The sequence below is a fragment of the Puma concolor genome, chromosome A1 (assembly GCF_028749965.1).
Source record: "Puma concolor isolate L17-30 chromosome A1, mPumCon1.1.hap2, whole genome shotgun sequence".
NCBI lineage: Eukaryota > Metazoa > Chordata > Mammalia > Carnivora > Felidae > Puma > Puma concolor.
The window spans coordinates 136,936,909-136,950,616 of record NC_141667.1 but is presented as its reverse complement, the minus strand read 5'-3'; the positions used below and the strand labels follow the sequence as shown (position 1 = coordinate 136,950,616).

Below are 13,708 nucleotides of genomic sequence, written 5' to 3'. Positions count from 1 at the left end.
TCAACTGCTTGAATTTATTACTGATTGAAATTTGTATCAGTAATGATCATTAGAGCTATTGTGCATGGTAATTCATTTATAATTTTTACTAATTCAGCCTACACCATTCACCACATGCAATAGCTTCCTAAAATAGAGTAAGGGAGTGAAAATCAGGAATACTCTATTTTGTGGGTAGCTGCAGACTTGTTTGCACTAATCATCTTTTTTCTGCACAGGTCACCTCTCAGAGTGGGACCTCCAGTGGCTAATCCTTGTTCCTTTGCCTTTCTGTCTAAAGCCTGAGAAGGCGAGGATACAGTCAGGGTCCATCAGTGAGGGCTAGAGGTAGAAACCTTTCAGTGTCTCCCACAACACAGAAATGTAGCAATAAAGAAAAGATGCTGGGGGCACCTGGGTGGCTCAATCGGTTAAGCATCTGACTTCAGCTCAGGTCATGATCTCACGGTTTGTGAGTTCAAGCCCTGCATCGGGCTCTGTGCTGACAGCTCAGAGCCTGGAGTCTGCTTCAGATTCTGTGTCTCCCTCTTTCTCTGCCCCACCCCTGCTTGCGCTCTGTCTCTCTGTCTCTACTCAGTCATTTGAAAAATCAGTGTGATCACATCAGCACTGTGGCAACTTGTGTTAAAAGACGGTTTTTAAACAGATAAAATCATGATTTTCATACAAATACCATATGAATACATGTCAAGATTTTATTTAACTCATTAATTAATGACAGAATCGGTAAGATGTCAAAAACAATCCCAATGACTTTCCAAAGGATTTTCTATACGGGCAACGCTGAAACGAATTTGCTAATAGATGCAAAAATGGTCACTATCCAAGGCAATCAAACGTAATATTTGGAATTGTCTGGGGGAGAAGGCATCCATTACATTCTACCTACCTGACAGAATTTATTTGCATCGCACTGAACAGGGACCAATTGCTTTACTCTGCACATCAAACCTCTATATCACCCAGCCATCTTGGTACCCACTTGTAAGTACTTCACAATTTTTTTCCAACACTAGTACAATCTAGATGTCCTCTAGTCCATTCTTCTGGGTTTAGATTCTTCTTTAATATCCAGTTTAACATCCGAGCCCTGGCCCCTACACCATGGGAAGTCCTGTACCTTCCCAATGTAATTAACATTTCCCCTTTCCTTACTCCCTAAAGCACCACTAACAGTTCCCCTTTCTTTATTCCCTAAAGCACCACTGTAGGATTTAATAGATTCCTCCCAAGGGTTTGGGAATAACAGAGGGGAAATGACAACACAGCATAAAACAAGATCTTAACATCCTTAAAGTTAATTTGGCTATCTCCACCCATGGGAATTTCTCCCTGGATGCTTTACTCCATAGACCTCATCCAGTTGCTGAAACTCCACACCCTTAGTCCCAGAGTACATACCCCACCAGAAGAACTCCAAAATTTGACAGAGCACTTTGGCACTTTTCCTATCAAGTGCCTTTTTCCAGCTAAGGTCACAGTGGTGGCGGTCGGGGAACTTGAGTTTCATAACCTAAAAAAAGCCACTGTCGAAGTTTTTCTAAATAACGCAGGCTGAATTTCCATCCTGAACAGGGGAAGAGCCAGCCAGAGTTTTGAAATTATAATTTTCCTTAACAGGCTCCAGATCAAATCCTCGGACAGTGCTCCATCCACCACAAAAGTATACAAAAGAAGGAAATAATAGTGAAATATATATGTTCCCCGTTTCTGAGCAACCCACATGAGTAATGTCATTTTCGCCCCATGATGATACAGATAGTGTACATAAGTTAGATGGTAAATACTTTTAAAGTTTAGAGGTCAAATAGAAGCCATGAATATGTAAATCAAATTTTACACTGTTATTAAATCACCAGTTAAAGAAATATTTTCTTCTGAATATTTCTAGAAGTTAGAATTACAGATTTCAGAACTTCTAAGATGTAGACAATCATAAAAGTAGCTCATTTTTAAATGTATTATGTATACTTCCAATAAAGGAAGGTGGCTTCAATCAATGACACCTCTTCATCAAATGACACAAATCATCAAAACGACAAAAACAATAAAGGAACATAGTAGGAAGGAAATTTCCCTTTGTCTGTTGTTATTACAAAACTCTCTCACATACAGCATGGCCTGATTCTCGCACCCTCACCTAGGGGAGGTAGAGCCAAGGGAACATTACCATTTTACAGACAAAGTACCTAAGGCTTACAGAGGCTACATGATTTGTCCCCCACCCAGAGAGTTTGAACTGGGGGACAAAATTGATGTCATTTCCCAGTGGAGGTCTGGAAATTACATCATCCGACTCCAAACTCAAAGACCGTTCTTTTCCACCAAGCCACATTGAGCTTATGGAACATAATTTTAATTATTGGAATACAGATATAACCAACAACATGCTTTTGGAATTGTCTAGCAAATGCAATACTTTTAATACTAAGACACTGGGGGCACCTGGGTGGCTCAGTTTGTTGAGCATCCAACTTCAGCTCAGGTCATGATGGTGCGGTTCACGAGTTCAAGCCCTACATCAAGCTTGCTGTTGTCAGCACAGAGTCTGCTTCGGATCCTCTGTCCCCCTCTCTCTCTGCCCCTGCTCCACTTGTGTGCTCTCTCTCAAAAATAAATAAACATTTTTTTTAAAAAAATATTAAGACCCTAGACTTGAAGTTGATTAGAAATTTGCAATAAAACTTCAGCATCCCAGAGAAATACCTTAGAACTATAAGACCCACAACCGACATAAGCAAACATTCCTGTAATTGCTATCAGCCCTCTACACACAGTCCCCAACTCCTCAAACGTCTTGACACCTGGCCACACTTCTATCCTAAACACTGGGTCTTAAATTACTGAGTTACTGTGGAGTTGGGAAATCTGAAGTACCTTGTTCTAGGAACTGTGATTGTTCTATCACCCTTCCCATTCAAATCACGGCAACAGAAGACATGTCGAGGCCAACAATGAAGCCCTCCAGCTACTACGTTGGTAATCTGGCTGCTAAATCCTTTTAATTCACTGATCTTCAACACAGGAACATCCGTACTTCCAGCTAGGCTATCATCCCAGGCCATTTCCCTTTCTAAATTGCTGCTACATTTTTCCCCACACGCCTGCCTGTGCTGGATCAGCTCCTAGTAAATCTGTGTGCGGTACAGGAAACATCCCACAGATAATGAATTTCACCGATATCTCACAAGAAATGTCAGTCATCACAGCTCCATTACCCTCGTGCTGGCAACATAAAATAAATTAACACACTCGCTAGTGTTCTCAGAGTGTGTGTTTTTTGGATTTTTGTGTTATTTTTATAATAGTTATTCTTTGCACATACATATATTCGTGTGTGTGTGTGTGTGTGTGTGTGTGTGTGTGTGTGTTGAGAGAGTGAGAGAAAGAGAAAGCTTGTACTTACCAGCTTCTCTTGAGTGAGATCTACCTACCTCACCCAAGATAATATTCTTGAAAAAAATCACTTCTGCTGAATCATTTGGAGCTTGCTGTTGGAGAAAGAAGCTATTCTAAAACAAGCTCGTACTTAATGCTTTGGAAAAAAATTGACTTCTTAGAATTTCAAAAGGAAGAAGGAATTTCCTGAAGCCTCAACTCTGCTTTAAAAAAAATTACTCTTTTCTAGTGTCACCCACTCAAAAAACTATGAGAGGTAAGTAAATTCAACTTTCACTTAAAGTCAACGTGAAAAACTAGCTATGTGGTTTTTTTTTTTCAAACTTCTTTTAAATCTTTCAAAATTACTGAATTCTAACCTCTCAATAAGAGCTGCTTTGGGGACACCCGGGTAGCTCAGTCGGTTAATGATCTCAGCTCAGGTCATGATCTCACTATTTGTGGGTTCAAGCCCCACGTCAGGCTCTGTGCTGACAGTTCGGAGCCTGGAGCCTGCTTTGGATTCTGTCTGTCTGTCTCTCTATCTCTCTGCCTCTCCCCCCCTCTCAAAAAATAAACATTAAAAAAAGCTGCTTTTCTCAACAATAGCCAAATTATGGAAAGAGCCTAAATGTCCATCAACTGATGAATGGATAAAGAAATTGTGGTTTATATACACAATGGAATACTACGTGGCAATGAGAAAGAATGAAATATGGCCTTTTGTAGCAACGTGGATGGAACTGGAGAGTGTGATGCTAAGTGAAATAAGCCATACAGAGAAAGACAGAGACCATATGGTTTCACTCTTGTGTGGATCCTGAGAAACTTAACAGAAACCCATGGGGGAGGGGAAGGAAAAAAAAAAAAAGAAGTTAGAGTGGGAGAGAGCCAAAGCATAAGAGACTCTTAAAAACTGAGAACAAACTAGGGTTGATGGGGGGTGGGAGGGAGGGGAGGGTGGGTGATGGGTATTGAGGAGGGCACCTGTTGGGATGAGCACTGGGTGTTGTATGGAAACCAATTTGACAATAAATTTCATATATTAAAAAAAAAAAGCTGCTTTTATTGTCTTGCCACATTTCTTCAAACATCAAAATCTCATAGATTTGGAACGAAGATTAAACATACTAATAGACACCAGTTTTACATCAATTTAAGGTGAAGCATCTTTCTGTGTCTTATTATATGGAAGCAAGAATAATTTATTTCATGAAATCAAACATCTTCCCGAGTTGTTACATTACAAGTGAGGGGGTCCGCATCTGTAGTGCCTCAGCTTCTCCCATGCAACTGCTTCCCTCGTGAAAAAGTACTAAATTAGTGCTTAAAAGACTGAGACTTACGTGCATCAATTCACCAAAAACATGTTTTTTTTAAATGAGATAAGTAGTTTGGGTTCTTTCCTTCAATGACTAAGAATACGGTCCATTCTTTCTTTAAAATTTACCAGGAGTAGTGTGTGTGTGTGTGTGTGTGTGTGTGTGTGTGTGTGTGTGTGTGTGTAAGAATAAGCAAAGGCAGAAACAAAGAGGAAGGAACAGCAATTTTTTCAGAAATGTTAGCACCCTTGTACTAGGTAGACTTCACCCAGAATGAAAGAAAAACAGACCTTGTAGTGGAAGGTCCAGAGTGGTTAGGTCCAGCACCTTGCACATATATTCCATAAGGTAACCATGGCATTCACTCTCCCAAAGACAGAGACTGAAATATCAACCCTCCATCTCCAAGCACGAAAGCCCCTTTTTACCACCAACACAAGGAATCCAGGACTCCACTGGGGTCCAACAATTATCCTTGGGGCATTCCTGGGAAGCATCTTCACTGGGTGTCCAAAGGGGAGCTAAATTTATAAGCCCAAGTCATGGCTCCTAAATTACTTCTGAGTAGGCTGCAAATGAGATGACATAGAACAAGTAGAGCAAAATACCCAATCACGTGAAGACTGACTGTCAACGGATATTGGTCTTAGACCCCTTCAGCTCCAGGGCACTCACCCAAGCCCATCGCTGACAATACTCTCTGCTTCAGCCCACTCAGGTGGCTGCGTTATTACCCCTGCTCTGGGGCCCCCTGCACCCGGCCTCCTCCCCGCTCTTCTCCACATTGCCAGCTTCACTTCTGTGTTCTCTTTGCCCAGGTGCACCAGAAGGCTTCTCTCATTTCCTTCCATGACATCTTGAATGACTCTTCAGGAAGAGCTTCAAATACGCATAAAGTCAAGACTGCAATCATAAGCAATAAAAGAATGACTCCAGGAGCACCTCCTGGCTCATCTGACATCTTACTCTAGATCTCAGGATCATGAGCTCAAGCCTCACGTTGGGTGTGGAGCCTACTAGGAAAAAAAAAAGACTCCCAACCCATAGAGGGGGAGTGGGTCATTTGCATGGCTCTGTTGTCAGAAAACACAACCTCGTGATTCTTTCCCCCTCTTCGCCTTACAGAAAGAACCACAGAGAAAGGATAAAAGTCACTACAGCCAACATTCATTCACGTTCTGCTCTAGAAACTAAGTTTCCCAAACACGTGCCAAGCTCAAGAGCAACAGTTGAATTCCATGTTCTGTCCACAATTTCAACCTTTTTGCCCTTCATTAGAGCAATACCATGATAGGAATTAGTAAGGGGATGGGGAAATACAGACAGAGAATCGAAAAAAAGGTAAAACGTTACCACATTATCGAGCTACAGATGGTGCGGCCGTATGGCAAGACTCCAAAGAGGAAAAAAAATCTACTCTTACTGAGGAAAGCAGGCAAGCGACAGAGGAGGACAGGGAAGAAAGAGCTGCCAGCCTGCTCTCCCCGTGTGAGTGGAAGAAAGCGGCTTTTCTCTTTGAAAAGCAGATGAAGGTTAAGCCCTTGGGGAACTCTGACTGATGATTCTCTTTCATGAACCAGCACATCTTAAACACATTTCCCTTGAGAAGTGGCATCATCATTTCATTTCATGGTCAAGGTCACTAAAATGCTCCAAAAATAAGTTGGAAGCAGGGAGCAAAAGGAAGAAAGCAAAAAAAGCAGCTTTGACAACAAAATGATGATGTGAGCAGGTACATTGTGCAGCGGCTCAAGGCTCTTATCCTGACAGGTCATTTAGCCCCTGTGGATGTGGCCTTTGTGTCTCTTTCTTCCCCTAATGACTCAGCCTGTTTTCAATGGCTACACCCTCACGGGAACAAAGATGACAGAGGACATGCACAGTAATCAGAGCAATTAGTTTGGGAAGATCACATAACACTGATCCTAATACAAAAGGACACAGTTCAAAGAAAAACTCCAAGTCTGATGTTTCTTCAGGGTCACTGTCAGAGGCCCTGGATGTGTGTGTCACAGTCAGCCTGGACTGTTACAGGGAGGTTGGCAGAAATGGACCCAGCATAGGGGCACCTGGGGGGTTCAGACTGTAGCATCCAACTCTTGGTTTCAGCTCAAGTCATGATCTCGCTGCTCATGAGATCGAGGCCCGCCTTGGGCTCTGCACTGACAGCTCAGACCCTGCTTGGAATTCTCTCTCTCTGCCCCTCCCCTACACACACGTGTGCTCTCTCTCTCTCTTTCTCTCTCTCTCTCTCTCTCTCTCTCTCTCTCTCTCTCAAGACAAATAATAAACATTTTTTTAAAACGGGCCCAGCATGTTAAATGCACCAGATCACCCAAGCCAAGCTCGGGGACATCTTGGATGTTGATTTTTCAGTCTTTAATCCAATACCAAGTCCTGTTCCTTCCTCTCCTGAAGCCTCACTGATAACTGTCCTTACCGCTTCATTCAGCATCCGCCCAGGCTGCAGTTCTCTGCCATCTGCCCCGCTCCCTGCAACAACTCCCCCATCCTCCGGTCACTTCCACACTGCGGCCCAGTCTGCGTTCCATTGCCAGAACCGTCTTCCTAAACCCCCATTGCCTCCTGTTCTTTCTCACCAGTGAAAAACATACCACTAAATGCACCACTTTTATGCATCATCGCGTATTTGGGAAGCATGGTCTTCCCGTAGCATCTTCGTGTCCGCAGCCCCCCTTCTTCAACCCACTGCTTGTACACTGGTTTCTCCTCCCTGCACCCTGGTCCACTAAGGCTCTGCCTCCCAAGTCCATCCACATGCCTCCACTTGTGAAAACCCACAGCAAGATCCCATCCTTCCCCTTCAGGATCTTAGTGCAACTTGTAACACAATAACCAAGCTCTCTGGGAAACTCCCCTGGGCGGCTTTGAAGATCACACTCTTGGGGCACCAGGGGGCTCAGGTGATTAAGCATCTGCCTCTAGATATTGGCTCACATCGTGAGATGAAACCCCCGCCATGAGGCTCTGGGCTGACAGCACTGAGCTTGCTTGGGATTCTATCTCTCTGCCCCTCCCCTGCTCATGCGCTCTCTCTCTCTCTCTCTCTCTCTCTCTCTCTCTCTCTCAAAATAAATAAGCAAACTTAAAAAAAGTCACACTCTTAAACATCCTCCCTTAGATCTTTCTTTTCTGTCTTCTTTTCCAAAGTCTCCCCTCCCAAACCTCGAACTTTTGTGTCCACCAGGTCCCATCCTAAGTAAAACTTCCATCTTTCTGTCCCCAGGGCCCAACCCAGTGGCAGCCCCTGCACATAGAGTCCCTTAATCAATGTTATTGGATTACAGATTTTTTTCAGATTGATGATGTTATTTATCCCAAATCTCCCCACTGTGTGCGGGCTAAAGTTCAACATCCTCGGTCTAGAATTAAAAGCTTACAGGGCACCTGGGTGGCCCAGTCACTTGAGGGTCCAACTCTTGATTATGGCTCAGATCACGATCCCACGGTCACTGGATTGGATTCTGCACGGGAAGTGGAGCCTGCTTAAGATTCTCTCTATCTCTCCCTCTCCCCCACTCATGTGCACTTCTCTCTCCCCCTCTCTCTCTCAAATAAAAAATCAGTGAATAAATAAAGCTTTCTACCATCCATTCCTTCCCTTCCTGTTATACCTTCCCACCTCCCTTCTCCAACAAAGACATTTCCCCAGAAATCCCTCACTGTCCCTTCTCACTATCCCAAATCTGGACTCTGAGACTTTGTTCAAGTAGTTTATGTGTCCTGATAGACCCTTAACCTCTACCCTTTTATGCCTACACAAGTCATACCCATCTTCCATGAACTGGTTCAAATTCTCTTCTCAAAGGCCTGACCACTCAGAAGAACAGCCATCTTGCCCTCCGTACACTTTCTATTAGTTCTTCTCAAAAACACATTTGGATGCATGCTTTCATGGTTATGTACTCATCTGGGATGGGATATGGGAGGTAGATCTATAGTGGGGATGGCAATGGGAACTATGAAGGAGTGTAAGTGTGTGTAAGCATGAGGTCTGGGGGTTGTTTCCTTAGGAGGCAGTTTACTCATTACTTGCTAATGGACATCCCCTATTGTCAAGTACAGCAACAGACCTCTACTTGGGGCTCAATAAACAGGTAGCAACTGATTTTAGGGGAGCCTGGATGGCTCAGTCAGTTGGGTATCTGACTCTTGATTTTGGCTCAGGTCATGAGCTCACAGTCATGGGATTGGGCCCTACATTGCACTCCATGCTGGGCATGGAACCTGCTTGAGATTCTCTCTCTCCCTCTGTCCGTCCCCTGTGCTCTCCCACACTCTCTCTCTAAAGTAAAATAAAATAAAGTAAAATCAAATCAAATAAAAACAAGTATCTCATTTTCTGGAAAGAAGAAAGAAAGAAAGAAAGAAAGAAAGAAAGAAAGAAAGAAAGAAAGAAAGAAGAAAGAAAGAAAGAAAGAAAGAAAGAAAGAAAGAAGAAAGAAAGAAAGAAAGAAAGAAAGAAAGAAAGAAAGAAACTGATTATAAACTGCCAGTCTTTATATGGCCCAACCTGAAGGATCTCATTGTTATGAAACAAATGTTTGTGCCCTCCCCCAAAATTCATATGCTGAAATCCTAACCCCTAATGTTATGGTATTAGGAGGTGGGCCTTTAGGACGTAATTAGGTCATGAAGGTGAAGCCATCACGTGTAGGATTAATGTCCCTATAAGAAGAGACACAAGAGAGCCTGCTTCCTCTCTCTCTGCTCTCCACTCTGTGTGGCTATAAGTCAGTAGCATCCAACTCAGAAGAAGGCTCTCACCAGACCCCAAGAGTGCTGGCACCATGGTCGCAGACTTCCAGAACCATATAGATATCAATTTCTGTGGTTTACAAGCCACCCAGTCTATGGTATTTTGCAATAGCAGCCCAAACTGACTAAGACACCATGAAGCACTCCGTACTCTCCAAAACAAAACACTGGGTATGCAGCGTATGGCAGGAGGTTCTTTGAGGAATTGGGAGAGGAAATCATTTGATTACTTCCTCCCAGGCCCATCAACAGATGAAGGGATAAATAAACTGATATATACACACAGCGGAATATTATTCAGCCATAAAAAGGAATTAAATTTTTATATACGCAAGCATATGGATGGACCTTGAGAGCACGCTTAGAGAGACCAGACACAAAAGGATAAACATGGTGTGATTCCACATATATCTGAAATACTTAGGATAGGCAAAGTCATGGAGTTGGAAAGAAGAACAGAGGTTACAGGGGAGGGGAGGGCAGGGTAGAGGGGGAACTGAGAATCACTGCTTAACGGATACAGAGTTTTGGTTAAGGATGATGAAAAAGTTTTGAGTATAGGACGGTTACACAACACTGTAAATGTATTTCATGTCACAGAATTGTACACTTACAAACGGCTAAAATGATAACTATGAAGTTATGTATATTTTACTACTAAAAGAAAACCCCAACAAATTAAATAAGGCCTTCTGGTAAGTAGACTGTGGAGAAGGCAGGAAGCCTGGTTGGCCTTGCGTGGCAATCACTTCACATCTTCCCCTTGGACTGCACACCCACAGATGACCCCGGCCGGCTGAGACACAGAAAGTCTCATGCTGTCTCACAGTGTGCTGACCCTTCCTTTGGCATCTCCATCAGTGGGCAATTCCTCCCCAAAACACACTGTGCCAGAAATTCGAAACTCACCGGAGCATCTCAGCAGCGAAGCTTCCCTGCAGGGAGAAGAAAAAAAGATTCAGTCACCAGGAGACTTTGCCTCTCTCTTTAGTAGTAGGTCATGTTAAGCAAGAATCTCCCACCCTTTGGGCTTCAGCCTACCTAGTGGGAGAAATAACACCTACCTTGCAGGGCTATTGTGCTATTTTGTACTCAACAGACCTATGATACATAAAACACTTGCAACAGCGTCTGGCACAAAGCAGATTCTCAATAACAGTTGTTAATAGTCGTTATTCTTATTGTTTTATTAATAGTTGTAAATAGTCATTCTTATTAGTCTACTCTTCTCTTTATTTTACCAGCAGTCTGCCTCCCAGGAATGGAGTCCAGAAAGTCAACCTTTTTTTTTTTTTTAATTTTTTTTAATGTTTATTTATTTTTGAGACAGAGAGAAACAGAGCATGAACGGGGGAGGGGCAGAGAGAGAGGGAGACACAGAATCTGAAACAGGCTCCAGGCTCCGAGCGGTCAGCACAGAGTCCGACGCGGGGCTCCAACTCACGGGCCGCGAGATCATGACCTGAGCCGAAGTCAGACGCATAACCGGCTGAGCCACCCAGGCGTCCCCAGAAAGTCATCCTTTCAGACATCATCAGGAAACTGACACTTGCTCTCACTGGCTGAATCCCTGAGAATGAGGAACTGTATATTTCTCAGAGATGTGACGGTTCTGTATCAGAAAGAACGCACTGCAAACCACTGACTGGTGTTGGGAGTCACAGAAAGTGACAAAGGAACAGACCTGGAGAGAAAAGGTTCAGGACTTCTGAACCTGGAGCCTCAATGAGTGATGAACGTTCCTAGACACCCCCAGGCAGTGCCTGTCTCAGAATTTCTGAAGACTAGAACAGCCATGCTATTGCAGTCGGTGATACCACATCTAAACCTAAAATAACATGTCTGACAAATGCCCCCGAAAATGAGAAAATAGCATTCGTTATGCACTTGAGACTCGGCTCTCAGATGAGATGAGCCTTTCCCGTAAGAGGGGACTGTCTGTCCTTCACACGTATTCTCTGGCCGAGGTGTGCGTGTGAGGTAACTTCAAGCAGAGATAATGATGGAAATCAGGGATGAAAGAATTATTAGGTCAGCAGGCCCGCTGCAATATTCAAGAGAAGTTAATTGGATCTTTAAAATGAAAAACGTAAAACAGGAAGAGTACTTACTGCTCTGTGCTGAGCACTGACAGAGCAAAGTCAAGTGACATGCACCATCTTCGGGTTTAGAGGCAGAGAGGGAGTCCAGAACATTTTTCATCTTTGGGAGGAAAAGGCTCCCCGAATTTCCGGCACGGATGTCCTCTTTGCCCTTCACCCACACCATGTCTGTGACCATACTCCAACACAGATGCTGACAAAGAGAAACACAAGAACCTTGGGGAGATCGTGCAAACAGCATAGCATGTGAAGGAATGGTGGGAAAGTATCATTTATTGGAGGCACCAAGAAACACTGCTTGAAGAGGCAAAAGTTACCAGGTAGTAGGAAGACCACTCTCTTCATAAGGGAAATAAATAGAAATGTTGGATTAAATCCTTTATTGTGCCTTTTGCTCAAACCTGATAGCCACGTAGAATCGCCACAGAGAAATGCCCACACATCATGAATTATATAAACACATCTGGAAGATTCTGGATGGATCATTCAAGTAGCTTAAATGCTCTCGAGACTTACAAAATATATTAAAATATTTGAGGATAAAATGAGGGAAAAGGGGTGAGTGAAAAATCTTGAAAGCATCCAGCTTCATGCATTGTCTTTATATCTTTGATAAAGGGACTAGTTTAGTATTTTATGTTATTCAACACATATTTGGGGATAGAGCAATTTCCACACAACCGATGATGGGAATAGGAATAAGATATAAGAAGGAACACTAGGGGCGCCTGGGTGGCGCAGTCGGTTAAGCGTCCGACTTCAGCCAGGTCACGATCTCGCAGTCCGTGAGTTCGAGCCCCGCGTCGGGCTCTGGGCTGATGGCTCAGAGCCTGGAGCCTGTTTCCGATTCTGTGTCTCCCTCTCTCTCTGCCCCTCCCCCGTTCATGCTCTGTCTCTCTCTGTCCCAAAAATAAATAAACGTTGAAAAAAAAAATTAAAAAAAAAAAAAAAATAAGAAGGAACACTAATTATTTTAGATTTATCAATGTCTATTTCCACTACATATTGTTATGAACACATACACACATACATGTGTGGGTATACATATATTCACATACACATACATATACATGTAATAGAAGATAATATTTATCACAGATGCCCTCTAATTCAATCATTTCAAAAATCTTTAGGTGCACTAATTTACTTAACACCCATACCTCCCTAAGAAGGAGGTACTATCAGCCTCCATATTTGTAGAGACAAAGAAACCGAAACAAAAGAAGTTACTAACTTGGGCAACATTTCCTCCAGAGCCCATTTGGGAGACACAAACTCCAGAATCCATGTTCTTAAACCAACAGGAAAAATGACACAAACACAAGGCGTAAAGAGCACGTGCACTAGGCATTCCCAGGTGTAAATCGGGCACCGAGTGGGCCTTCTGTTATCCACTGATCACGCCGAAACTATTGCAATAAGTGTTCAAATAAACAATTGCGGAAAAACTGTATGACACTTAAGCTGGTTTGGAAAATCTGGAACAAGATAACCCACTGAGGTCTGAACATATTGTGTTAAATATTTTCTCTTCCTCTTGTCTTCAAAACTGTTTGGAGTTTTCATGAGCTGTAAAGACTCAAGGGAACAAGTCAAAGTATCCTTGCAGAAATTCTGAATACCACTAAAACTAGCTGTCAACCATAAATCAGTATCTAGCTATTTCCAACCTGTTTATAAAAGCGTAGCTGTGAAATACATCTAAAATACAAATCTGAGCACATTTATCTGAAGATGGTACTTTTAGCAACAACCTTTTCAAACAAACCAATGCTGACTGTCTAAAGCAAAATAATTGCATTGTGTCAAAATGTTGGGGGAGGACTATTTAAGTCACCCGTGAAGCTGGTCTGATAAATAGTGGAATCTCTCCGGATGGCAGCTTCATTCCAGCCACCCGAGGGCTTAACGCTAGCACCAGCCCGGATCTGATGTTTATTGAAAGAAAAAGAAACGTGTCAGAACCAGAAGACGTTTCTGGATTTCCAGGGAATATTCTCAGAGGTACTAACATTTCATGCTCAAGATGAATTCAGGACTTGGTGATCCACTCTAGCGTATGTTCTATATCACATTCTGAATCAATTTTCTTTTCAGAGGTATTAGTCTGTTGTCCTGGAAATGAGA

General features: G+C 42.9%; 1 long non-coding RNA gene across 1 annotated transcript in view; it reads right to left on the bottom strand.

The window, feature by feature from the left end:
• The window catches only part of LOC147584501 (uncharacterized), a 98,284-nt gene that overhangs the window by 50,960 nt on the left and 33,616 nt on the right, over positions 1-13,708 (bottom strand). Inside the window, exon 2 of the long non-coding RNA XR_015250514.1 lies at positions 10,389-10,414. This is a non-coding gene — a long non-coding RNA (uncharacterized LOC147584501). The remainder of the gene's footprint in view (positions 1-10,388; positions 10,415-13,708) is intronic.